Source organism: Micropterus salmoides, unplaced genomic scaffold (genome assembly GCF_014851395.1).
Source record: "Micropterus salmoides isolate LMB-PRFRI ecotype aquatic unplaced genomic scaffold, ASM1485139v1 Ms_hic_scaffold_6, whole genome shotgun sequence".
Taxonomy (NCBI): Eukaryota; Metazoa; Chordata; class Actinopteri; order Centrarchiformes; family Centrarchidae; genus Micropterus; species Micropterus salmoides.
Genome location: NW_024044348.1, coordinates 27,408,591 through 27,436,468, shown reverse-complemented (window position 1 = coordinate 27,436,468; position 27,878 = coordinate 27,408,591). Strand labels below are relative to the sequence as shown.

Below are 27,878 nucleotides of genomic sequence, written 5' to 3'. Positions count from 1 at the left end.
GGAAAAATGTCTTCAACCTTATAACTCAATATATAAAAAAATTGGCAAAATTATCCAATCACGGGTTTGGCAATCTATGGTCTAAAACAGCCTATTAAGGTCAATCAAGACAATAAATAAATTGATAAAATTACAGATGCAGAAGCACAACAAGTTTTATCAGTAGAATTTGTATTTGTACAAAGCAAAAGGAAAAAACAAAGTAGTAAGAAACTGAGCTGCATCTTCAGTAATGACTACAGCAGTGCAGTCTCACCTAGAGCAACTTGCTACATCACTCTTGTCGTCATCTCTCTCCATGCTGATGCAGGCCCATCTGTTTGCCTGTGTGCTTTATTTGCCTGCTGTATCCGACTGTGCGACTCATCCACCTGCAGCACCAGGGTGCCCTCAGACTTTAGCTTGCCTACCTTTACTCCTCACTCCTGATGCAACAACAGTGCAGCTGTGATATCCTCCACAACATCAAGAACCTTTTCCAAACTAATGCAATTTTTACAAGTGCGAAATTGAACAAAAGTAAACCCTTAGAGGCTGAGAAAAATGACTCACTGGCCTCACACACACACTGAACTACCAATGCATGGGAAAGCAACACACACACACAAATCCATAATCATCAATACGCTGTGAGCTCCCACACTGTAATACATAAGCACAAAGCATACCTCCTCCTCCTGACAGTTACACCTACACTCCTTTGATCTACTGCAGGCTCACATAACAAAAGAATATTCAACCGTAGCACTCTGCTGTCTACACCATTGACAGCAGAAGCTCATTCAGGGCCAACTGAATCATAGCAACTGGCCTTTTGTTAAATTATTAACCGGTATTTTCAGGAAGTATACAGGAATAAGCTCGATCCTCCAGTCACATGATGGCAACTGAGCCATCTCCATGCTGATGAGATATGGTTGAGAGCTTGTGAAAAATCAAGCAAGTGGGCACTGACTTAAGAATTATTAGCCATGTTAGCAGCATGGCTCTATGGAGTGCCAGTCCACTACTTTGGCTCAGACTGAAATATCTTTACGACTTTTGGATGGATTGCCGTAAAAAAAAAAACAGAAACTCATGGTCACCCGAGGGTGAATCTTTACCACTTTGGTGATCCTCTGACTTTTCCCCCCCTAGTGATGCCATGTGAATTAGTATTTAATGTATTGGATGGATTGCCTTGACATTGGGTAACCTACAAACATTCATGGTCCCCAGAGGTTTAACTGTAATAAATCTGATCCTCTGACCTTTTACTTAGCGCCATGATCTGATATAAATTTATACCCCCCCCCCAATCATCCTCAGCTGTATTTTGGAGTTTAGTGCCAATTAGCAAAGCTTAACATGCTAACACGCTAAACTAAGATGGTGAACTAGATTAACATTATACCTGCTAATCATTAATAGGCCAGCATTGTCATTTAGACTATGGTGGCATTAGCATTTATCTCAAAGCAAAACTGTGCCGAAGTAGAGCCTATAGACTCAGGTCGGGTCTGTTTTTGGTCAAACTCCTCTTTTTAAGTCAAAATTATCTTTCACATGTTCCTCAAAAGACAAAAAACTTGATCAAGAGTCCAAAACCACAGTTCGGCACATGTAAAGCCAGCACCAAGTTTCACAACAGCAAAAAGAAAGCATAGCTAGCAATCATGGAAAGAGTCAGCTGCTGTCAAGCAGCAAAGCCCTGTAGGTACTTTTAATCTTGTATCATATTGACCCCGCAAAGAAATCATGCACTGAACATGTCCATCTAGCCGTTGCTAGAGACATTGTGTTGGTGAGGTCACTAGGAAAGTTGATACTGCACTACACTTCAAAAACAGAGTGGCCTGGAGCAAAAGTGAAGGCAACCTGGATGTGTCATTTTGCAGGTCACTGAAGAAAAGCGGCACCCAGATCAAACCACAGAAACGTGAATGCTGCAGACAGCCTCGATGAGGAGATCCAGTTTTGTCTTCTCTTTCTACTATGGAGGATTTGCACAGACATACACACATTTCTCACATAGAGATTTACTGATTTTTGATCATAGGCTGGATATCTTAACAGTAAACATGAAGCATATAGGAAATAACTTACTAATGAATACTGAATAGATTTTTAAAGGGAAACAACTGAATGCTGTGTGAGGTCCTGATTTTACTGTGAAGTATGTTGATTTGTACTGAATGTAATCTTTAAAGTTTTACTTAATACTAAACTGAATAAAATAAGATAATAAGAATACATTAGATCAGTTTCACAACTTGTTGGTTCATTTATATAATTTACATAATTCATTTGTATGATTATATCATTAAATAGAAATTAATGGTGCAACACCGCTAATAAGCTACAATAGTTCCTCTGGCTCTCCGCACCCTTAAAATTCAGTACTGTCATGACTGCTTGCTATTGGTCAAATTTTGCACTGCATTTTAAATGATAGTGTGAATAAGCCTTAATTGAGCATCTGGGCTCTCTCTAGGTACAGTGTACAGTCTGTTCATTATCTAAAGACGCAGCAAGACAGTCCCTTGTTTTTAGGATGAGGCTTTAGCTCCACATTCTGCCAGGGAAAACTGTGAAATGCACATCCAAGAGATCAAATTTTGACAGATGTCAAACAATGTGAGCTGCTTGTGTAGTTTGTGTTAAGCGTAGTGTTTCGGTCAGTAACTCAGAGATATGGGGTTTGACATCAATACAGTAAATACAGACATCACACCAGGAGGAGGATAGAGGCAGTGCACAGAGAACACCAAAGAGTGAGAGGAAAGCAGGTTAAATTTTGCCACTGTGTTCGCACAGATTTCGATTTCATTTTGGAAAAAAACCCCAAAAAAACAATTTCCGGCCTAAGAGTCAGACAAAGGATCATGAGATAAAGGAAAATGAGACTGAGCACTGGAACATGTAGCTATTGTTCAATAGATCAATGAGGCAGAGCAGTGCCCGCTGGGAATGCCCAGGCCCTATTACAGTAACATGGCCTCTAATCCAATAATAGAGCAGCCCACAAGTGAAACAGGCCAATCCTAGAGGAGTTCTGGACCAGGCAACACATCAAATATTTGGCCAGAGCATGTCGACAGCCTAGTTTCGACATCAGGGTCTAACAGAAGCATGATAATTATTCCATCTGCTTTCTTTCGTTTACCTCTGATTAGCATTTCTGTGTTTAAACTGACTGAAGTCAAATAAAAAACAATGTGTCTGCTACATCTACATATTTGCTCTGTACATCATGTGTCCTGTGTTCTTCGAGAGAACATGATCAGAAACCAAAGGGGATACATTTCCAATTTATTTTTTTGGGGTTTCATGATAGCTTTGTATTAATTTGATGGTATACCATTAGGTATCCATTTAAGTAGATGGAGACCGTTTCGATACAGGAAATCAAATCTTACAAAGCAATAACATCACGTCTGATTTCTTTTCTTCCACTTAATAAAAAACTATTATATTATAACTATAACTTATAACAATAACTAAAAAACAACATTATATTTGACCACAAAACAGGAAGACTAAACGTGATTTCAGTTGAACTTTAAGCTGGCAACATGTTACCTCCAGATATGTTGAATATGGTTCCTGACCTAATGCAATCCCACTTAGGCTTGCAATGGAAAATAGCACATGTGCAGCACAATACAACTTTATCATATGACAGTGGCTTTCACTCTGACACCACACATGGCCTCAGGAGATGCAGTGAGAATGATGGCTGCTGGAAACTCGGTCGTGTTGTTTTCAAAATGTATCTTACTAGAAACCCCATTTCAACAGCTAGATTAGATGATAAAACAGAGACCAAGATGCAAATGTAAATTACATATGTCTGCTACCAAAAACTGTGTTTCCCGTGGGAGCATACTATGACAAGCTTTATTAAAATTATCCCTGACTAAAAAGTGCATGGGGGGGGGACTAATTTGCTCCTGGAGCATGTTGCATATTATCATCCATCTATCGTATATGCACTGCTACAGAATAATAATTAGGCTGTGTAATGCACCACTTTGTCAGGCTTCATTGTTACCATCGTGACTGGGTCCAGATGAGTTATTATGAAGGAAATCTGTGTGACAGGACCTGGCTGCTCACAATGTAATCAATTTATACAGAATCATCACAATCAGTGGTTCTGCTCATGTGATCTAAAGAAATCTGTTGGACGCTGTCATGATGACTTCAAATGTAGTTTGAGTTTCAAGTGTTTTGACCATTTTCTGTACAAACAGATGCGTATTTATATTGTGTCTTTAATATGCATTTGATGGCTACATACAAAAATATAATGGTGAAATACTGAGGCTAGGGCTGCCAAGTCAGCCTCCCCAGCAGTTGAGGATCCATGTAGAGAGGGATAGGCAGTATTTATAATACATGTATTTAAAATATGTATTTAAAATACAAAATAGGATTTTGTATTTGACAGGGTTGATGAAAATGGCTTCATATTTTGTATCAAAATACTTTAGTGTTTTGAATTTTGAAGTTTAAAAATCTATGTGATGACATCATAAAAACGCTGCCTCTGATTGGTGTCTACTCAATTTGCCCAGTTGTAATTGTTGAGATCAGAACAGAAAAATGATCCAGACTTGAAGAAGGTCAAGGTGTGAGATGTGTAGGTTGCCAGCTTTCCAGGAATTTTTTGCATAAATTGCTGCAATTCTGTTTTGGTGTTCATTTTAATAGCCTAGCCTAAATGGTTGACCAATTAATGTAATGTTCTAGCTAACCTGGGTGGCAGCCCTCACAGTTAATGTTGGCTTGCTAAGTTCAACCTGCGTTAAAAAAACATTTCAGAGTTGAGAAAACTGTTGGTTTGTTTTAAAGTAACCAATAGTTTAATGTTTAACTTTCATCTGGGCGATCAATTCAATTCAGCTTTATTGGCATGAATGTATAACAACAATATTGCCAAAGCATCATACAAACTATATAAGAACAATTAACCCCGTGTGTGTGTGTGTGTGTGTGTGTGTGTGTGTGTGTGTGTGTGTGTGTGTGTGTGTGTGTGTGTGTGTGTGTGTGTGTGTAAAAAAATATATATATCTCATTCTCGATCACTGGGATATGTGAATATTTGATCTGTTAACTGATTTATCGCATGACTCATTAGCAAGGAGAAAAGCTGTTGCTCTCAAACATAGTCTACTTAATCAACTGAGTCAGTGTACTGAAAGGATAGATTAATTAGCGCGATAGATAGAAGGTTTGAAAAAGTTAGTTCATGGTACCTTGGAAATGTATTTTAGTATTTTTGAAATACAAAAATACAGTAGTTTATTGTGGTACATGGCATGGCTGCTGTATTAATTTTGATACACTTAAATCTTAAATATCTTAGTAGAAGACATGGACATAAAGGAGCAGCATTGTATGGCAGGGTAGAGTTAGTAAGCCCTATAATTATAGTTTCGTAAATAAAAATGTAAATAAAATGGTAGGAAAATACTTGGAAATGCAACGAAATATTAAGGTTTTATAACCTGATATTCATATTTTTCAACAGTATGTTTCACTTTTACAAGAAAAATTAAGAGTTTGAGTTTGGCAAAGAGTAACTAGCACCAACAACACCAAGCTGGCTGCAGGTGCTTGAATGGTAAGAGTAGAAAGGAGCCACGATCGTTACTGTCTTTGATAAATGTAGGGAAGGTTTGCTAACTACAGGCTATGCAGCTTCTGAAGCAAAGCTAGTTTACTGCTGTAGGTACAGTAAACTGGCCATGCTAACATTAGTAGTTTATTTTAGAACAGACAAACACACAGCTGAATCCATTCCTTACACTTATGTTCCTGTGCTGCTGTTTGCAGCAGTATGGTTCTTATTAGAGCCCCATCCACAGCTGACTGCTAGCTAACTTACTTTATTGCTATTCATGTCTACTGACCTTTCAAGTGTAATCAGTGTCTTCTCAACCGCAAAAGACAACCTCAAATATATACACAGAGTTATTCCATAATGAATCAGTTTCAACTCAGATCAGTTTTCTGGAGCAAGCCAACCGTTTCTTTTAAATAACCACAACTACAAATAACCCCCCCCCACACACACACACACACACACTTTCGTCATTTCCACGCAAACACAGTGTAAACAAGACTTTCGAGACTCCCTCTGCCTACTCATCAGACAGAAATGGAAATGATCTAAAGCATACAGCCTTTGTCATACACGAGTGAGCCGGCATAGTTCAGAGTGAGGTCATCATCATCCAGCAGGCTGAATGGGGCGGCAATGGACGGGAGGGTAAAGGAGTACACTTTATGGAATCACTGGGAAATGCAGGGTGACTTTCCTAAGTGCATGTATGTCAAGCAGTGACACCCTGCTCCTGCTCAGTACTTGCAGTATGGCTTGAAGTTCAGAAAGGCTCAGCTAGAGTTCAACTTATTTTTTCTTGAAATAGTCTAGGTGTAAATGAAACCAGGCTGATTGACTGAGAGAAAACATGCCGATCATTAAAAAGTAATTCCATTGTTTCAGCCTTTTTGGACTTGCAAGAAAATGTTGATAAATGCTTGTAGAGAGGGAGTTGGGAATGAGGGAGGGGCAAGGTGGCAGAAAAATTGGCATGGGGCCACTGAGGGGAGTAGAACAACAATTTCAAGTACTTGACGACAATACAAACTGACTTCTTTTACTTATTTTTTGAGTCAGAAATATTGAGACAAATTAATTTGTTTCACTTGCCTGCCAGAGGGAATAAACACATTTACAGCTTTAAAATCAGGGTATACCTATCAATTAGAGTTGAACTGCTCTTCACTCTGCCACAAGACAAAGACACGGGGATACACACGCCTTCTCATCTCTACTTGAAAACATGTGAGAAATAAAGCCTTCTAGCAAAATTATCCACCTGGTTGGTGGTGGGGTGACAGACTGCACACACACCTCATGAGTGACAGGATCCATTCGTGTGTGGGGTCTTTTGCATGTGCACATTTGTATGCATGGTTCAGGCAGGCAATGCATCTCTGTCGGCAGCAGCACCGACACAGGTGTCGAGTTTCATGCAGAGGAGAGGAGAAGCAAACAGTCGGCCAACACACACAAATCCAACATAATAGCTTATTTGTAATGCCTCATTCAGCATGATGTCATGAGTCACACATAACGTCGCCATTTAGTGTTATAACCTTGTTTGTGTTCTTTATGATGCCATAAAAAAGAACAAAAGTTGCTAACAAAAAAAAATGTTCTGAGCAGATCCTCCTTCCTGCCTCTTTGTAGTTCTAAGTGTTTCCAAGTTGAAAGAAAACCATGACAGGGATGGACCTGCAGTCAGTTCAGCCTCTCAAACAGAAGAAGAGGGAATGGATATGAAATGTAAAGCCAAACCACATTCACCAATCCATTCTTTGGCACACCAAATATGACCTTTGATAATAACATACTTAATATTACTGTGACTACAATATCGCTAATTGAGGATGTGTTCAAATACAGGTTTGCTATGGTTACAGAGGCTGGCTGTGGCCTGACTAATATCTGATCTGTGTTACAGGGCATGGAAATAAAAAACAATAGAGTTCAACTGATATTTGCCGTTTAAAATGTTTGTTTGCATTTGTAGTTCCTAAAAGCAGAGTGAACAAGCTTTCGCAACATTTTACAGACTGACGCAGCTGTGTAGTGCTATCAGTCCATGAATGGGTTTCCCCATGCCTACAAACCTTGATGAAGGAATGACTAAATAATCAACAAATGAATCAATGTCTTAGTTGACATTAAAGAGGGACCTACATACTTTCATAGGTAGATGAAACTGACTGTCAAAGCAGGTTGATTAATGCCAAACCAGTCAGTCATTCAAAAGAGAGCATAAGCAGTAATGCAGAAAACTGAAACCCTGAGAGTTATTTCCAAGGACGGTTAAAATCAAGGGACTTGGCTGAAGACATCTGAACATGTTTTGCCTCTCATCCAAGGGGCTTCTTCAGTTGAGTGACTTGTAGGGAATCCTAGCCATTTAGCCTCCACTGGGTCGTTATCAAGGGGACAGATACCGCTTGGTTCATTAGTGCTCCTGGCCGTTGGAGTGAACTGAAGAAGCACCTTGGATGAGAGGCAAAACGTCTTCAAGTATCTTCAGCCAAGTTCAGCTGCCCCTGGTTTTAACCTTCCTTGGATAACTACGACCTGGATGACAACCTAAAAGGTGATCATTTCTAATAATAAATTTTTTTATACAGGGATTTCTCCTACCAACTGTAATTAACAACACCACATTTTCTTCCAAACTTGTTGCCTCAGCCCACAATGAAGGATCAAAACATCACACCCGCATTGTGCAAAGAGACCACGATCCCCATCACATTAAGGAGGTCTCACTGGTCTCTGCATACTTTCCGAAAGTAAACCTGCAGTCAGCTTCAAGAGGTTAACAATCCACACGCAAACCTTCACTTCTGCCTGAAGCCAAGATGACCCTCAATGTTAGAGTCCCCCCCCCCCGCAACAGAGTCACATGTTCGACTTGAGTGCTGATAATGTGGAATGTGTAAACTATTAAAACCAACTTGGGCTGTAATAAATCCACGTCAAGTCAGTTTCACCTCAGTACTTGGCAAGCTGCAAGATGCTGACATGGGTGCACTTTGCAGCAGAAATGCATTACAGATGTAAATCTGTGTTCAGAAAAAGAAAAAGGACCACATGTAGGACAATACACTGCAGATAAATGCATCATTTCTTTCCGACATACAGAGCTCACTTGCCAGCACTGTCCTTGCACTCACTGCTTTCTGAACACTTCTTAGGAAGGCCGAGTAACATCTACCAGTGACACAGAAATGCAAGAGTCACCAAACCAGATATACACAACCTGCCCGTTATATCTTACACACACTCAACATGACTCACGGCATATGTCAGCGCTTCCCAGCATTGCAGGGTCTGAGGAGACAGGCAGCAGTGAACCACTATCTGTGAGCATGTGCTTAATGTTTATACGAGCATCTTGCTATTCGTCACCATTTGGTTTCCCGTTTGAAAAAGATATAATTTTGAAGAGAAATTCCATGGGCTAGAGCTACATTTTTTTTTTATTTAACAAAAAGTGGGTTATTAGAGGAATCGATTATAGGGAATGATAAATAAAATACTTGTAACTAAGTGTTCACATCCCTACAAAGAACTGTTTCAGTAACTGAAAGTGTGTGCATGGAAAGTACACGTACTATTGGATGTAAGCATAACTTTGGGGTAGCCTACTTTACTCTGATGCTTAGAATAAAATTTTGTGCTACTTTATGTGTGTACCGCACTACAAGTCAGAGGGAAATATTGCCCTTTTTACTCAATTTATCTGACAGCAGGAGGTTACATTTTATATACAAATCACAATTAGCTTATAAAATATGATGTATTTCGATATAAAGAAAATACCCAGCTGCATACAAATAGTTAAATTACCATCCCTTCAACCAGCTGCAACATGAAAAATGTGTTTTACAAGTCAGCGCATAAAGAGTACTTTTACTTTTGATACTTTATAGTAAGACTGCGAGTATTTATTTTGAGAAGAAATAACAAAATCTACCTTTGACCAATAAAAAGCTGGGTTCATAAGCGTTCAATACGCTCAGAGGTTTTGCTGCTAGATCACTTTGGTCTGGTATGACCAGTACAAAATGGTGGCCAATGTTAGCTAATGTTAGCAAACAATATTGGCTGGATAAAATGGACATTACTGATTCAGTTTGCTGACTTTAAAACACCTCTCAACTTGTGCTACTATTACAACAACTTAGAATTTTAGCTAAATGCTAATCTGTAGTTAAGCTAATTATACCAGCTTGTAGCAGCAGTGGGCGCTGTTCAGCAAAAGTTACGAAGTCTTGCTTTAAGTACATTTTGCTCCTGCGTCGTCACATCTGTTCTTCTACTTTAGTAAAACGTATGAATGCAGGACGTTTACATGTAATGGAGTTGAGCTACATTATGATAGTGGTACTTTTACTTATTTTACTTTTTGAAAGATTCTTCTTCCAACACTGCTTCACACCCCCAATAGTGGGCTGATCAAAGAGCCAACACTACTCCTGCATGTATTTCAGTGTTTCAAAAATGGCTGAGTGAGAAATGAAATTAATCGGGTTTTTTTGGGAAAAGAACAAAACTACCTGTTCTAGTGACTCTGCTTGTAAGGCTATCTCTGGTCAGGAATTGTGGCATTTCTGGTCATCTGTACCCGTGTCACATAAACACTCCAAAGCCCTGAAGTTGCATTGGCAAATCATAAAGGGATGGGGAAATCAATAAAACCTGCCATTTACTAAAGGTCCACATAATCTCTGTGCTTCGGTGTGCTTTTAACAGTTATTGAAGAGATTGGTCCTTCATATGGGACTTTCGGGTATAGTTAAAGGCCAGGGATAATTCTGGCTGTCAGACCGAGAATTAGTCTGAGCCAGTTCCTCAATAATAATTCCACTGCCTTCTGCAGTAGGAATATCTCTGTGAATGAAATACTGTAAGGGTGAATTATATTTGCTATAAAAAACTATTTGGAGTGTCTGGAGTGTCAAGACGGCATTATTTTAACGCAATTTTAGTAGTGAGAACAATACCATTAGTTGGAGTAAGTGCTACTGCAGATACACAAGTATGAAACATGATAATATGATTGCCAGTAAAAAGGAACAAATTAAATGACTTTGGTTTGATCAATATCAGGCCCACATTACATTGGCCCGTTATTAGGAATCAGACATCCCCTTATGATGGCCAAAATCCTATTTCAAGGGTTAACAACAAATAAGTACATGCAAACTTTTTGATTTTGTTGGGGTGAAAGTGGTCACATTTGTTGAATAGTATTGTGAAATTTCAGCCGCCTCATTGCAAAAACATCAGGGCCAGACATCAGACTGTTTTAATCAATCCTGAGAAAGAGACACATAAAGACAGGCATCATTTGTCGACAAAAAAAACAAAAATTCCAAAAAGGGGAGACCCGGGGATAGGGGGATAGCCACATAGATTTGAATGCGAAGGTGGCCAGTGGGTTTCTGGACAGTTTCTGAGTAGAGTAGAGTGACCCACTATTTGGCAGTGATGCAGTTGGGTTGCACAACTCTCCCAATTGCACGGCCAGTCAGTCTGGGAAAGCAGGTGATTCACTGTGACGGTGCTAGCCAGCTGCTGTGGTGATGGCCTTGGTCACCCCTGGCCCCACCAGCAGGCATGATCACTGCTTACCAGTAAAATGTAGGCCAGTGGAAGGAATGCAGCGATAGCACAGTCAGTGTAAGATGTGGTCACGAGTGAGACATTTTCCAGGCTTCAAAAGAAGCACTGAGGCCAGTTATCAACGAAGGGCAAGTTAACAAACTGAATGATTAGTCACATCACATCATTTCTCCCATCATCACTGATATTTCAGATGCACTAAATAATTGGTTTGCCAGGTGAACCCGAATTAAACAGCTTCTGATTCACTGAGATAGCCCTGTATACTTAAACTGATACTTGACCCAAAATCTATCTAATGAAACTTCCTACCACCCAGGAATCACAGGTTTCCCCCTGGATAGAATACTCTCAAGCTCTGATGTGACTTTCATAGAAAATAGAATAACACGGAAATACTTTATAACATTTTGCTCCCTTCTAAAGAACATCAAAACGGTCTGCTCTGCCAAGTGTGACATCACCTCGTTGTTAACCAAGTTCAGCAAAGAACACTTGACAAACCACATCCTCTAAGTCCATAAAAAGTCAGCACGGAGAGCTGGGTAACAGATCTAATTGTCAGCAGTTCTGATAAATGGACCTTTATTAACTGCAGGTAATAGTACTGCTATATGATGCTGCTGTGTTGACTCAATAATCCCACAACATCTGGTCATAGTCAGATTGGAGTGCTGCCTTTACAGTCACCATAGTGAATAAAGTCTGTGTCAACCCACGACTGCAAGGTATTCATTGCACTGGTACAGACACTGTGCACTCTACTGTTAAAACAAACAAACGTTACAACAATACCTGGCATTTAAATATCTATACACATGATTGCTTATGAACAAGGGGTTCAAGCCATAGTTCAACACACTGCAGCCAAGGATATTAAAAGTCTGATTTTATATAATCTTAAATATTAACCATGACAACAGTTAAGACTAGATAATACAAAATATAATGAAAATGTGCAATGATCTGTTACACTGATCGTATTCCTCTTGCAGCCCTCTGCAGAGTGGGACTGCACCCAGATTCAAACAGAGACTTACTGCAGAGTCAGTCCTGAGTGGGGCCCACTGGCCCAGGTCCAGAGGAATACACTTTGTGATGAGCGTCTAAACATGACATTGATCAGGCTGGGAATGGACCTCTTTAGCCATCTTCAGCACAGACATTTCTCTTTAGAAAAAAAAACAAAAAAAAAAACACAACACAACACACAACAACATGACCAAGCTATTAAAAAAGGTCTATACAATTAATTGATCAAGTTGGCAAGAAAGTGGCTGACAGTGCACCACCACCCAGAAAAAAAAAATCCAATAAAAGGACAACCAATCCAGGTTATGCCATGTGGAGAAGTTGGGATGTTTAAAATGTAATAAACCTACTTGCATAGTAATAATAATAATACTCTCCATAATTGGAGAAACAAAGATGTGCCAGTTCCAATTAAATATTTAATTCCTTTTGGCTGAGGACAACCGTAACAAAAAAGAAACAGATTATGGTTCATGAATAACAAAATTAAGTTTGCAGCTGCCTAATCAATACTAGAGCACTTAGTCATTTATAAATAATTAAGGCGCTACAGCATGTGTGACTGTCATTGAATTCCTTCCAAAAATGGGTAAATTATATAAAAGCGGATTTACTACTAGGTCAGACTGCTTCCTTGCCTGTCTACTGACAGACAAATCCTAAATAAAAAGTAGTTAACAATGTGCTCCCAACGCATACTGTGGATTATTCACTGAAAAACAAATGCATCATAAACCAACTGGAGGTAGAATGGGGTACATACGCATACTGTCTATAGGAGCGCTTTGAATTTGTAAAACTGTACACTTGATTATGCAATATAAAAAAATATTGGAATGGATGAACAAAAACAACATAATACTGGAAAGGTGGCAGATTTCTTGAGAGCATTTCAAAATGATCCAGGATGACCGAAAGTATGACAGTTACGTATCACATCCAGACTGCATGCATGCGCAAAATATGCATCTCAAGTTCAGATCTGGTTGTTTATCGAACCGTGACATGAGACACGCCAGCATTACAGCTCATTAATCGTTGGAGAACTAAAACGCACAGCAACCGTAACCTCATTTGTGGAGTGGGGCATGGTTACAGTGGGAGGCTAGGCACCAGATGCTGCCATTTACTGTAATTGCTATCTGAAAGGGGCTCATTGAGTGAGCTTGAAAATGTACATTAGTGTATACGGTCATGGAGAGATGCAGTTGTTCAGGAACACATCACAAATTCTATTGACTTCCATTAATGATCTAAAAGTAATTAGCAACTTATTTTGTGTCTACAGGGGAGATAGTGGTAATCGATACAGTGCACCTGGCAAGCGCCTTTAAACCAGGTATGTGTGGCTGGCTTACACACACACACACACACACACACACACACACACACACACACCCCCCCTCAGCCTTGCTGGGTAAACACAAATGGTGAGGAAAGTAGACTGTTTAGTTTCAAAAGCTCCCAGGACCGATATAATTCATTATGCTATAGAATGAGTTGCCAGGTGAAGGGCATCCGACACCAACACACTGCTTTTCACGGTGTTTGTGTGATGGTATAATTGAAGAGAGTGAATCACAAAAGACAAAAAAAGGGAAATCGACAAAACCAATCAAACTGTAAGTGTGAGAAAATACAGAGAAACTGTAGCCACAGTTGCAATTAAAAACAGCAGATGCAGCCTGCAGGATCATGAAGAAAGCTTTCAGCCTTTAACGCTGTCACAGTGCATTTCCATATGGTGCCCTGGAAGATGGAAACTACTCCTTATGCCATTAAGTCCTGCCAAGACAAACATGTAGTGCACATCAATCAACAATGACATTGATGCGAGGCAGCACGTCACTAGTATAGCTTTGGACAGTATACAGTATGTCACCAGCCAAACTTAATGTAATCCAACTACCAAGATGTGAATTAATACATTGTATGTTTGGGCTCAACAGTTCATTTAAATCTAACTGAAATCGTAATATGGCCTACTGCAATTTTGAAATCGCAGGAGGCAATATTTTTTAAAGATGAAATGTATGTCTGCAATGATGTCCTGGCCTACACATCATATTCTACAGACTTTTAGGAAACATCTTCGTTTGGTACAGATCCTTGCAGAATCACACCATAATCATTTAAATATGTTTTTCAATGAATGAGAATAATTATGTAAAAATTATCTTTCCCTCCGAAGTTGCAATTGCAATATCAGCCAACCCTAATGTATGTACATTTGTATGAGGTGGACCACAGCATCACTACTAGAGCAGGTGTTGGCATATGGGCTAATTTCATTGGCTCCAAGTCTGTGACAACAGCAGGTATTACCTACATCGTAACATGCAGAGTGCAATCTTTCCATTACTATTATTCAAATGTGTTCAAGTTAATCAAAAGCCTAATCATCACATTTTCAACTACTTCTCTTTCATGCGTATGTGGTGCTGCACACACCATGTGTAGTACTGAGAGTACACACTGAAACTAACTGTACATAGGCGTTCTCCATTCTATCCAACTACAGTCCAAACAGATGACTTTAAGCAGAGCCATTCTGTTCCTACATGCATTCATCAGCGTCTTACCTTATTTCTGAGGGGAATGCAGCCTTGGATGTCTGCTGATGTTCACAGCTGAAGAAACAAATGGTAGACACGCATTAGACAAACGGACAGAATATTTATATATAGGTTTACACATAAGATAATTACAATCTTTCCTCTAAATACAAATATAAGAAATTGATCCCACATAAGAAATCAGCTTTATTGCCAAGTAGGGTTAAACTTACAAGTGATCCTGCTTCATAGAGATCTCCAGGCACAAACTGCTCAGCGCTGTATTTTTAGATATTTGTAATAGGCTATGCCATATGTGGCAGCACATGAGGATAAGATACACCCAATGCAAAACAAAATCCAGATATGGAAAATAATTAGAATCTTGCTCTCAATAATAAGGACACAATTACAGCTGGTTAAGTGGATGAATGCAAATTCAAAATCCAACAAACACAGCAAGGACATCACAGTTCAGCTGCTTTGCCAATGCACCAATGCAAATAGGGTTTTTCTAAGCAGACAAACACATTCAGTATAGGAGTATAATATAATGATTTAATAGTGAAATATACCAGAGAAAGAATTCAAAACAAAAATATGTACACCGACAGTTGAGTCAACTTCCAATTTCAAATTCAGGAGGTCTCTAAACAGTTCCAACTTGTTATTGGTAGTTGCACTTGTCCTACCTAGTGGTGCCCAAGGCAAATATTTACTCAGATTTTGTAGAAAGAGATTTGTACAGTTTGTTATCGGGGCCACTCAGGGCATTTTTTTTGTTGTTGATTGTACTGGCTACATTTAGCTTTATCAAACTCACTCCTCTAAAACACTTACACCTGCCATATAACCACAGAGTAGCATGAACAAATACACAGCTGTCAGCACTTTTATTAAATGATATCCAACTGACATGGTTCATCAAGGAGCGATGAGAGCAGAGCCTTTGGAGGGTTTAGATTGGTCACTTTATGTCAATTGTGGATCTATTGCGACACACCTTGAAAGTGCTGCAGCGGGTTGATTCATATTATCATATTAAGTCTACAACACAACAGTGACTATGCCACATGTAGTCAAGTATAGCATGGTCCGCTGCCAGTTTGGTATGTGTGGTATTTTGCTGCCGTTAAATTTCCAAATGTTCTGGACAATAATTCTCCATAGGAGGACAAGTAGAATATTTCAGAAAAGACACTATGGGTTATTAGACCTGTCCAGGCTGCAAAGTATAATGGCCACAGCCAGAACCAATGACATGGGCTGCAGCCGCTTCACTGACAGGCTGTAGACTGATGGGGACAAGTGAGAGACACTCTCAAGGTGGATCACTGGAGGGAAAAGCAACACACTGCAGGCTCTCACCCCATCGTGAGGTTTTGCACACACCGCAGTCACACAGCCACTCAAACACACTCAACAAGGCTGTGCTGTAAGCAATAATGCATCAGCTAGGAAAACCTACACGCAGGTGAAGAGATCTGGTTTTACACACACACACACACACACACACACACACACACACACACACCCCCTCCACAGGTGTGATAGGACCAAGAATTTTTCACATGAAAACAGGACTGCAGCATCTCAAGCCACCAATGAATCCAACCAAGAGCAAAGAATTCCAAACAATGTAATGTTAGAGGGTAAAATCCAAACAGCTGCATTCTGATGAAGGCAAACATTGGCCGGTGCCGCTAACCATGTATCCGGCTTCTGATTACCAACTTACTCATCAGACTCCCTGAGAGCAACCTGTCCCCTGAGTGTCATGGACTTGCTGACATTGGCAGGGAGGAGGAAAGGGTAACGGATTCACACAGTGGCTCTCTTTTCAAATTCCACTGAGGAGGTAAAAAAAAAAAAAAAAAAAGATGGCTTCCATTAGTAGAATCTTAATATCCCCAAGATGAATGGATAGAGTATCTACAGTGGGTACGGAAAGTATTCAGACCCCTTTAAATTTGTCACTCTTTGTTTCATTGCAGCCATTTTCCAAAAACCAAAAAAGTTCATTTTATTTCTCAGTAATGTACACTCAGCACCCCATCTTGACAGAAAAAAACAGAAATGTAGAAATTTTTGCTAATTTATTAAAAAAGAAAAACTGAAAAATCACATGGTCATAAGTATTCAGACCCTTTGCCGTGACACTCATATTTAACTCAGGTGCTGTCTATTTCTTCTGATCATCCTTGAGATGGTTCTACACCTTCATTTGAGTCCAGCTGTGTTTGATTATACTGATTGGACTTGATTAGGAAAGCCACACACCTGTCTATATAAGACCTTACAGCTCACAGTGCATGTCAGAGCAAATGAGAATCATGAGGTCAAAGGAACTGCCTGAAGAGCTCAGAGACAGAATTGTGGCAAGGCACAGATCTGGCCAAGGTTACAAAAAAATTTCTGCTGCACTTAAGGTTCCTAAGAGCACAGTGGCCTCCATAATCCTCAAATGGAAGACGTTTGGGACGACCAGAACCCTTCCTAGAGCTGGCCGTCCGGCCAAACTGAGCTATCGGGGGAGAAGAGCCTTGGTGAGAGAGGTAAAGAAGAACCCAAAGGTCACTGTGGCTGAGCTCCAGAGATGCAGTCGGGAGATGGGAGAAAGTTGTAGTAAGTCAACCATCACTGCAGCAATCCACCAGTCGGGGCTTTATGGCAGAGTGGCCCGACGGAAGCCTCTCCTCAGTGCAAGACACATGAAAGCCCGCATGGAGTTTGCTAAAAAACACCTGAAGGACTCCAAGATGGTGATAAATAAGATCCTCTGGTCTGATGAGACCAAGATAGAACTTTTTGGCCTTAATTCTAAGCGGTATGTGTGGAGAAAACCAGGCACTGCTCATCACCTGTCCAATACAGTCTCAACAGTGAAGCATGGTGGTGGCAGCATCATGCTGTGGGGGTGTTTTTCAGCTGCAGGGACAGGACGACTGGTTGCAATCGAGGGAAAGATGAATGCGGCCAAGGACAGGGATATCCTGGACGAAAACCTTTTCCAGAGTGCTCTGGACCTCAGACTGGGCCGAAGGTTTACCTTCCAACAAGACAATGACCCTAAGCGCACCGCTAAAATAACAAAGGAGTGGCTTCACAACAACTCCGTGGCTGTTCTTGAATGGCCCAGCCAGAGCCCTGACTTAAACCCAATTGAGCATCTCTGGAGAGACCTGAAAATGGCTGTCCACCAACGTTTACCATCCAACCTGACAGAACTGGAGAGGATCTGCAAGGAGGAATGGCAGAGGATACCCAAATCCAGATGTGAAAAACTTGTTGCATCTTTCCCAAAACGACTCATGGCTGTATTAGATCAAAAGGGTGCTTCTACTAAATACTGAGCAAAGGGTCTGAATACTTATGACCATGTGATATTTCAGTTTTTCTTTTTTAATAAATTTGCAAAAAATTTCTACATTTCTGTTTTTTTCTGTCAAGATGGGGTGCTGAGTGTACATTACTGAGAAATAAAATGATTTTTTTTGATTTTTGGAAAATGGCTGCAATGAAACAAAGAGTGAAAAATTTAAAGGGGTCTGAATACTTTCCGTACCCACTGTATCTAGCCTAGCGCATTGCCACTAAAGAACAAAGACTCAAAGGGAAAGAAGGTTGTGGAAAGTGTCACTTATCCGAGTCATGCAGGGTCTAATTCTGTTTCCATGCATTTTTTTCCATTTAATTCACATGCAAATCTGCTCTTGGGCACAGGTGTTAACAGTTTTTCAATTTAATTCTCTAATTTTAATTGTCAACACGTATCTATCAGCCCTTGTGGGTGTATTGTGTGGCAGCTGTGTAAATCTTTGAAGTAATACAGATCATTCCAATCCCTACTACTTTAAGAGTTCTCCACCTACTTAGCATTAGCAGCGAATGTAGCCTCGAATGGCTGGTCTCAAGCGGAGATGAGTGGCCTACATAGCTCTGGTAAGCTCACCAACTTCTGACTCCACATTTTTTTTCCAATATCAAAACTTGTAGTCTTCAGACCCAACTGACATTGACTCAAGTGACATCACCAGAGGTGATTTATCAGACTTCATGCAGCTCCCTCTGGAGACACAAAAGGTTTTTCACATATGTAGCGGTACTCCAAGACCTGCAAGATGTTTAAAAATTGGTTGCGCTCCGCCTTAATTTCAAGTCAACAAGAATTCACCTTTCAAGGAATATGTTTGTTCAAACTGGCAAAGTAGCAAAATGTGCGATCCAGTGTTATTTTAACATTCAAATGATCCCTCAAATGTTGATTAAACTGGATTCTACAATGTTTGTATTCTACAGTGTTTGTACTCCATAATAATAAGTGGTTATTAAATTGCCAAGTAACAAGGCCTCACAACAAAACATTAGAAGGAAGATTTCTCACAGTTCAAACAACCACACAATATGAAAGGAATCTCTGGAAAGAGCTTTAAAATAATGTGACAATGGAGAAATGCTAAGTCTTCTGCCTCCAGAAAAATAAACGCGAGCACCTAAATTAAACAAAATATGCTTGAAGGGAGAGAAACCTTATCCCACACAACTTAAGAGACATTTGCATTCCTGTAATTCTCTTCTCTGTGCCCGAGGGGGATTGCTTTGAATTCAACATGACATCTCAGACACCAGTAGTTACTTTGTGCTTAAAAATCGAAATCAACTCTCAGAATATTTTGTTAGATTGAATCTTGTCAAACCTGTCATGACCAAAAAAATGACAGGAAATAAGGCTGCTGACAAATGAGTGGGGAACCTCCTGTGGTCCCCTATGGTTTCCAGAGGTGGGGTGCAGGGGCATTGCCACTGGCAATCTTTAAGAAGCACAATATGCCACTGGAGACTTTATTGTTCCGCCGGTCCTGCAGTTTCATTAATCACACACCGCAGAGGAGGACAGAGTGGGGACAGTTCAGACAATATGGTGCCAGGGAAACACCTTGCTCCAGACCCAAAAATGAGGTTTTAATAAAGCTGCACACTATGACTTCTCAACATATCGCACCATCAACACAGCTGGATTACAGGTCAAGGTTGATTACAGGCTCATATTACTTACCGAAGGTGTGTATGAATATGTATGAGGGAGGGAGTTTGTGTGAGGGAATAAAATAAAGCATCTTGGCACATTAAATAACCACCTAGCAAAAACATACATTTGAAATCACCTTCTTAACCAGGTTTACTGCACACAGCTGTTGTCACTGAACAGCTCTGCTAAAACAAACAGGGTCTGGGTTCCTTGCTGTAGGCCACCTCAAAGAACAATGGCAGCTGTACACTGAGGGGAAAGTATTACTAGTTCCCATCCACACTCTCCAACAACCTTTTGTATTAGATAAACTTGCTTATCTTAAAGGACCAATTCAACATTTAGTTAAATACGTTTATTCTCTTATTTGCAGAGAGTTTGATACCACTCTCTTATCTGTTATTACGTATGAAGCTATAGCCAGGAGACAGTGAGCTTGTCTTAGCATAAAGCATGGTAGCAGGGGAAAGCAGCTCGCCTGACAACTTTTTGAAACTGTAACCATCATACAATCTCAAACTGATGCACTATATCAGGGGAAAAGTACATTCCCTTCTCAAGTAACCTACATCAAAGCTTAATATCAACTGGAATCCATCTAAAATGTGGATAAAGTTGAACATCCCTTAAATTAACACACATCAGTTTGACAACTGGCTCAGCACAGTCATTCTGCTGGGACAGCATGTGGTTGCAGAGACTATCTGTCTCTGCAACCACATGCTTGGGGCATTTACCCCCCCAAACCTCTCCTCCAGCAGGCCACAACACTGCAATGTCAAATAACTCCACATTGAAGCATAAAAGCCTAAAATGCAAAGTGCAGCTCAGCTTTGCGACACAGACTAAAGCCCACCAACTAATTGTCTGCTGTCTTCCGCCAATCTCATGGATAAGACCCAGATATGCAATTAGCTAAATGGGTCCATGGGATGTGAACTTAATAAAAAGATGGTGGAGTGGGGGTAGGGGGTTCTTCATGTGGTGCAGGACTCATTACCAGCTGTCTTCACATTGGGAGCCACCTGCCTAGAACTGCACTCATAACTTGTTGGCCTCTAGAAAAACTAGACTTACAGAAAAGTAGAGATAGAAAAGGCACCAATGCAACAGTACTAATTAATGTGCATAATACCTGGAAAAATGGTTAATATGAGGAGTTCTAGCAAACATTCACATTTCCACCTGTGTGAAGCAGATAAGGTAACATTTCTGGACAAATATCAGCTAGAATTTCAGTAATTCCACGGAGAGTCAATTATTTAAAGTTAATGACATCAGTTTTCAACAGAACCCAGCGGTGCACCGCTCCTAATAACAATAATGCTTCCATCTTTCTAAACACAAACCATCTGCTCTCGCTGTGCTTGTGTGTGTGAATTTATTTTCAACAGTAATACAACTGTGGGGAACTGTGTCTTGCAGCAATAATACCATTTTGAGTCAAGAACAACGAGATTGTAATAAAAAAAAAAGTCAAAGATTAGTCATTCACCGATTTGGAAAACCGGAATGTTCTCTTGTTACACCTACCTGTTAAAAAAGGGATATCGTTTCATCAATGCCGAATGGCTATGGGAACCGTTTTCTCCCCATGCACACTCTTGTTTTTATTACTGTTGTTTTGAAATGTCCAGCTCTGCGATTTCTAATACCACACATATGTAATAGTGAGCATTTATATTTAGTTTCAGGTGCTCAAAACATTGAAAATTGTCATTTGCAAAGCTCAATAGCAAGATAGCAACACATCTTCCAGAAACAGTCCTACATACTAAATGGCCATAATACGGCTATCTGCCGAATTGTGTGTCCCCAATAAAGTACACTACGCACACAGCATATTATAACAAAATTGCAGACCAGGTAACTCTAAAAACTTTTTTCAGATTTTCAGTTCATTAACACATAATACAGAAGAAAAGAAGCAAACCCTCACATTTGAAAAGGTGGAACAAAGGAATATTAGACATTTCTTCTTGAAAAATTACTTAAATGACTTTGATTATTATGTTTACTGGGAAAATAGTAGCTGATTATTTTGTATTGATTGACTTAACTAATAAAGTAATTGGTTCAGCTCTAGAATCAATAAAGTACTAAAAATATATAAAGTTAAAAAAATAAATACAGTAAATATTCACAAAGCCTCATCTATAACTCTTTGGGGTTTAGAATCTCTTTCATTAGCTTATTTTTCCCTTTTTTGGGTGGAGAGTTGGGGACATCTGGAGAACAGCTGTCGCCTTGCATCACATGGTAGCGCACGCGCACACACACACACACACACACACACACACACACACACCCACCCACCCCCCTTCCCATCAGAGGTTAAGGGGTCAGGACACAGCATTTAATCTGGTCTAGGTATAGACAATCTCTGGAAATCAACCACCACACAGCCACATTTACACACAAAAATAGGTATGGATGCGTGCTCACGCGCACACACACACACCCACCCCGCCCCCCTCTCTTCTATACAGGGAAACTATTCGACCTTGTCTTGGGAGGGCACAGATTCTCAATGATTAGTCCTGCCCTTCCAGAGAGGTGGGGGTGGAGGGGGTAGCCACTAATTCAATTACACAGACCCTCGTCACTGTTCAGGCCGACTCCCAGTTCCATGAATGGAATCAAACCCATCCAGCCAACATCCAGGCAACAATGTGTTTACATTTGTGGTTTACACTTGTAGCTCGACAGTGGGCCCCTGTGTGCAAGTGACTGTGTGTGTCCTATTGCTCTTTGGCAGAACACTGTAAACTAATGACAGACAAGATGAAGTGAGAGAGTTTCATAGGCTCTCCAACAAAAATAAAAAAGGTGGATTTTTCAAGGTTTGCTGGAAGTGTCTGCAGTAAAATGCCATTAGAGCAGAATATCAGCGCTGGAATCCAGTATAAAAGATATTTTTCAGGGCAACCTATTTTCATACTGTAAGGTTGGGAAAGACTGGCATAAACCCTGCAAGCTAAAATTCAGAGGTATGAGGCAACAGAGACTGGGGTTGCAAGACACAGTACATAAGGCAACACAAAACTGGAAATCAGGGGATTATCTGAGCTGTTTCTTATAGCCTTAAAACAAATCCCCATACCATTTCAAGTGATTGCTTTCTGAAGCCTACATTCTTAACTAGTAGTCCAAGGAAATTGCATTTACAATGTTCCTCTCCTCTGTAGCAGTAAATAAAAATGATGGCAAGTCTGCCCCGCTTACTATCCTCTGAGCAGCCACTATACAATAGTTAACGGGAATGGCAAAAGCATATCCCTGGCTCACAATTCAATTGAAACAAAATGCCTATATGAAGTGATACAATTACAGAGGATAATGACATGCACTAATCATAAAAACAATCCATTAACTGTTGAAAGGGTTTCAGCATGCACATTTTTCAGTATAAATTAGCAAGATTTTGAGGCAGTTGACCATTCTGGCCAGCTTTTCCAGCCCAAATGTGTTACTTGTGGTGCATTGTCACCCATTTCCTTTTTGTTACTAATTAACCAGCCCTCGTCCCTGGGGGAAACGCTGCCATGGCATGGTTCCCAAGGCAGGTCATGTCAGAAAGATCCTTCCTCTTCCACCATCTTAGGCGAGGATGTCATGCAGGTGACTGGGGTTTAAATGACTCAGGATACCACATGTGCACTCATTGACATCAAACAAGTTCAAGCCTATTCTCTCTTTATTCTGTGACAAAATAAAAAATGCAACATTGAAAAAATAATAATAAATCACATTGTAACAATAACTTGGCTGGACAAATAAATGCAATTTACACAGGGATTTGAATAATGTTTTCAAATACCTCAGATTCTCAAGACAGAGTCAAATTGCAAAACAGCCACCACATAAACCCTCAGTAAAAAAAAAAACTAAAAAAACAAAAAACAACCCACCCTTCCCAATCAATCCAGAACAAGGTTTCCAGAGAAGCAAGGTTGTGCATGCTGCCAGCTGCCAAGCAGTCGTGGCATAGCAGAGCAGCTTGAATCAAATCACAGTTTCGCGCTCCATGGTATGATAGATACTGTGCTCTGGTTACACAGCCTGGTCACTTTAAATGAACCGCCTGGAGCGGAGATCACAACATGGATGTGAGATCAAACAACACTGTAACAAGGAGCTGACTTCAGTGTCCCAGTCAACCAAATCAATGTGAATAGTTGGAGTAAAATGGCTTAAGTCATTGTTTGGTACATTTTTTAAGCTGCTGTAAGATAATGGTAATAATGTTTACAGTGGAACACAACTGAACCACTGAGGTCTGGATGTACATACCCCATTACTGCTGATGTCTGGGTGCCATATGAACAGAAATGGCATCCCAGCTAATGAGAATGCCACATAAGGTACTTAGAGAAGTATTATCAGTAACAGATTTGATTAGAGGGAACTATTCTCTACATTTCTGACCACATTTTACTACCTAATGGGTTTGCTTCTCATACTGGCCTGCACACATGGGCATAAACTCACCTTAACAAACGCCCCATACAAAGCTCATAAGCAGCCACAAAAGTGAGTACATCATTTACAAGATACTCTAAATAATCAAAGCCCAGTTTAAAAAGTGTGTCTCACCCCGGCAGTCCTGCAGATTAGGACGGGCCGTCCCTCTTCATGAGCTGCCAACCTAATCTTCTTTTGCATCTCAGCTGTAAAGATATGAGAGTCCTCTAATCCGCTCATTGGGTGACCAGCTGCGAACAGACGTTTTACTGTCTGCTACTGTAGCTCCAGCCACTTTGGCTTCCAGAACCCATTTTAGTCAGCTATATGGATTGACATACATTTTAATTAGGATTTTTTTCCATTAGCAGCTTTTGCAGTCTAGATTTTCCAAATAGATGAGGGTGTTTCTAGGTGTGACACTTTCCTTAAGACCTTTAGAGCAATTCCAGGGCAAGTTGAAGATATAACAATTTGAGGCAGGTAAGCTAACCACCAGGTTGGAGAACCAATTAAAAAGCAGGCCGGTGGCTGAGCAGAGGCTCAGGGAAACTAAAGATGAACATGGCAGCGGAGGTAAAGGCCTTACAGGGCTGTAGCTGCCTATTGAGGGTGAACAATCCAGCTACTCCAAGCCTGTTTTTTTCAATGCTGTCTGCATAGTGAAAGCCTGGCCCCTTGTTTGTCAGTTCTATTGTTAGGAGCAGGCAGGAGCCGCTCCCAATCCACCTCATACACATTAAATACTCAGCATTGTTTGGGGAGTCAGATGGCAATGGCAGCCACACATGCTTGAGAATGTGCACACACAGCTCTTGCTTTTAAAGATCCCAGGCTATGAAGACTGAGAGCTTGGAGATAAGCTGAAACATGCCGTGGTTGCAGCTATTTTAAAATGGCAAATTACTATATCTAAAGAACCCCCCCCACACACACACACACGCTCCTCAGTGAGGAAGCCATTGGAGCACACAGTGGAGGCACCGTCATTGTGTCTATTCAAGACGGATATTCTGCTAAATTGTTGGTTTCAATCCAAACGCCCAATTTGTGCAGCCGTAATGATTTCACATTAATGTACAACGTGTTGTGTAGTTGTCTGTAGTTGTCTACCATTACATATTTCTAGAGAAATATATATATATATATATATATATATATATATATATATATATATATATATATATATATATATATATATATATATATATATATATATATATATATATATATATATATATATATATATATATATATATATATATATATATATATATATATATATATATATATATATATATATATATATATATATATATATATCCCCCTGCTGTAAAAGAGCTTGACCCCTTCTTTTCATCTTATACTTGAAACATGGATGTAATCATTCTGGTTCGAATCTGACATGACTCAAGGTTAAATCTGTGAGAGGACCAAACACACATTGTATTTTGGGGTGAATCCCTCCTGAAGATAGGTTCTGGTTAGACATTTTAATAACCTGAAACTGGTTCATAGGCTATGACAAGTTATAAGTGTCGAAACAACTTTTCTCAACTAAAATTCAGTCATTATCTGATTAGTGTAACAATCTACTGCAAGTATGATCGAGTTAATCATTTACAGTGTGTAAATAATCAGTTGTGAATTTTATTTGCAAATAAACAATCTCAGGCCATTTATTTATCACGAGGTGTCCTTGATGATGTCCTTGGTGAAATAAATACAAAACTTCAACTAAATGAAGTTCATGTGACCTATTTCCAGCCATCACAAATCATTTAGAGGAGTCAGTTTCTTAGATACCCAGACGCAATGAAAAAAATGTCAAAATGTCACACAGGCAGTGTGAATATTCTGTCCATCAATACGCCATCCTTCATCCATTTACCAGATGCGTGTGCTGATTTACGGCCCAGCAAGGTAACCTGTGTCATTTCATCCCTGCGACTGGGTTTCAGCTGAGGTGTTGACATGCTTGCTAGCTGCGGGGTTGAGTGGAGAACGGGCAGGGTGGTGAAATAGAGATAAGGGTGAGAGAAACTAAGAGAGGGGTACATTTGGATGGCAGAAAAAGAAAAAGTGAGAGAGATAGAGAGGGAACATGTGGTGGTGGATTGATCTGAGGTTCGGGGGGAGGGGGGTGTTGGCTGCTACCATTTCCTGCTGGGTCAGCAGACTGGTGCTGATACCAGGACGGCTTATCTTTCAGCATGAATACCAAAACAGCACCAAAGGCAGTGACTGGAGTGAAGGAGACCAACACTATGAATTTGCATGCTGCAGAACGCTGGGATTACTACAGTGAAGATGACAAACTCAACTCGATTTATTTCTACGGGGGGACTTTAACGCTAACAATGCCACATGCTGCCCATTTATTTAGAGTGCTCTATGTTTAAGCTATGTATACCACCATGATATTTGAATGAAGGAAAACACACTTCTTTGCTTTCTTGTTGAGTGTATCAATATCACTCGTGTCTGTTCGCTAAATACAAAGCTAGAGCTAGCAAACAATTAGCTTAACTTAGCCTATCGCTAGGAGATAGTTAAAGCACAATTCCCTTGTCATCGACTTGATGTTTTTACACTCTCTTTGTGGATTAAACAAAGCATACAACATGTTGATTAATAAAACTTAGAGATGTTGGAAGGTAAAGTTTCTACCTTTGAAAAGAGCCAGACAAGCTAGCCGTTTCCCCGTTTCCAGTTTTTGCACTAATCTGAGATAATCACCTTTTTGCATTAATGTCACACTTAAACTTGCAATAATTGATATTTTTGGCAACATGGGGGCAGTGGAAACAAGTTGTAATCAGAATATACATTTATCATACATTGACATGGCAAACCTTTCTACCAGTTACAGAGGAACATTAGCATTTATTCAGAGTCATGTTTGTGTTTACTTGATTAATGCAAGTCCAATTTTAACTCTCTCTCTAGTTTTGGTCTCTACAAACTCCTGAATAAAATATCTTGTTGTTAGCTGCTAAATGCTCCACTGTATTGACCAGCTAGCTGCTAACTGTGTGTCTCTGTCGTTAGGTCCTGAGCAAGTAGCATATGGAGCATTAAGTAGCATTTGAAACAGTTTTTACAGAAAAACAGCTGCATGAGAGTGGTGAGTGAGAGCGTTTTTAAAATTTAAGCTGCAGGCCAGAAAACCAAAACAAGTAGCTGAAAGACTCCATAAAAAGGTTCCAAAGAGTGGAGAGGAACTTGTTATAATGATCTGTGGGTTCTTTCACAAGCAAATAGTGATGTGTTCCATTATGAATATAGAGATACTGATTTTAGCCTAATGGACAGATATGAGAGTATTTTCATCCAACTCTCAGCAAGGAAGCAAATAAACATTTTTTTTATATTTTCTATTCCTTCAGTATCTTTATGTCCACCTGCGTAATTAAATAAATATGTAAATATGGCATGACTTGAAAAATGCACAGGGATGCCAGGTTGCTCAGGAGCGTTCACCTGCTGTTTGAAAGTAAAAAGGCTTGGCAGCGCAGTTAACAAAGCTCCAATCAGGGAACAAGCTGCACTTGACAGGGAAAATAGATCAAAAGCAAATATCCCATTTCCC

General features: G+C 40.0%; 1 protein-coding gene across 1 annotated transcript in view; it reads right to left on the bottom strand.

The window, feature by feature from the left end:
• Positions 1–27,878, bottom strand: part of tln2a (talin 2a) — a 98,560-nt gene that overhangs the window by 56,448 nt on the left and 14,234 nt on the right. The window contains 1 exon segment of the mRNA XM_038700602.1: positions 14,821–14,868. The gene's annotated coding sequence lies outside the window, so the exon portion shown is untranslated.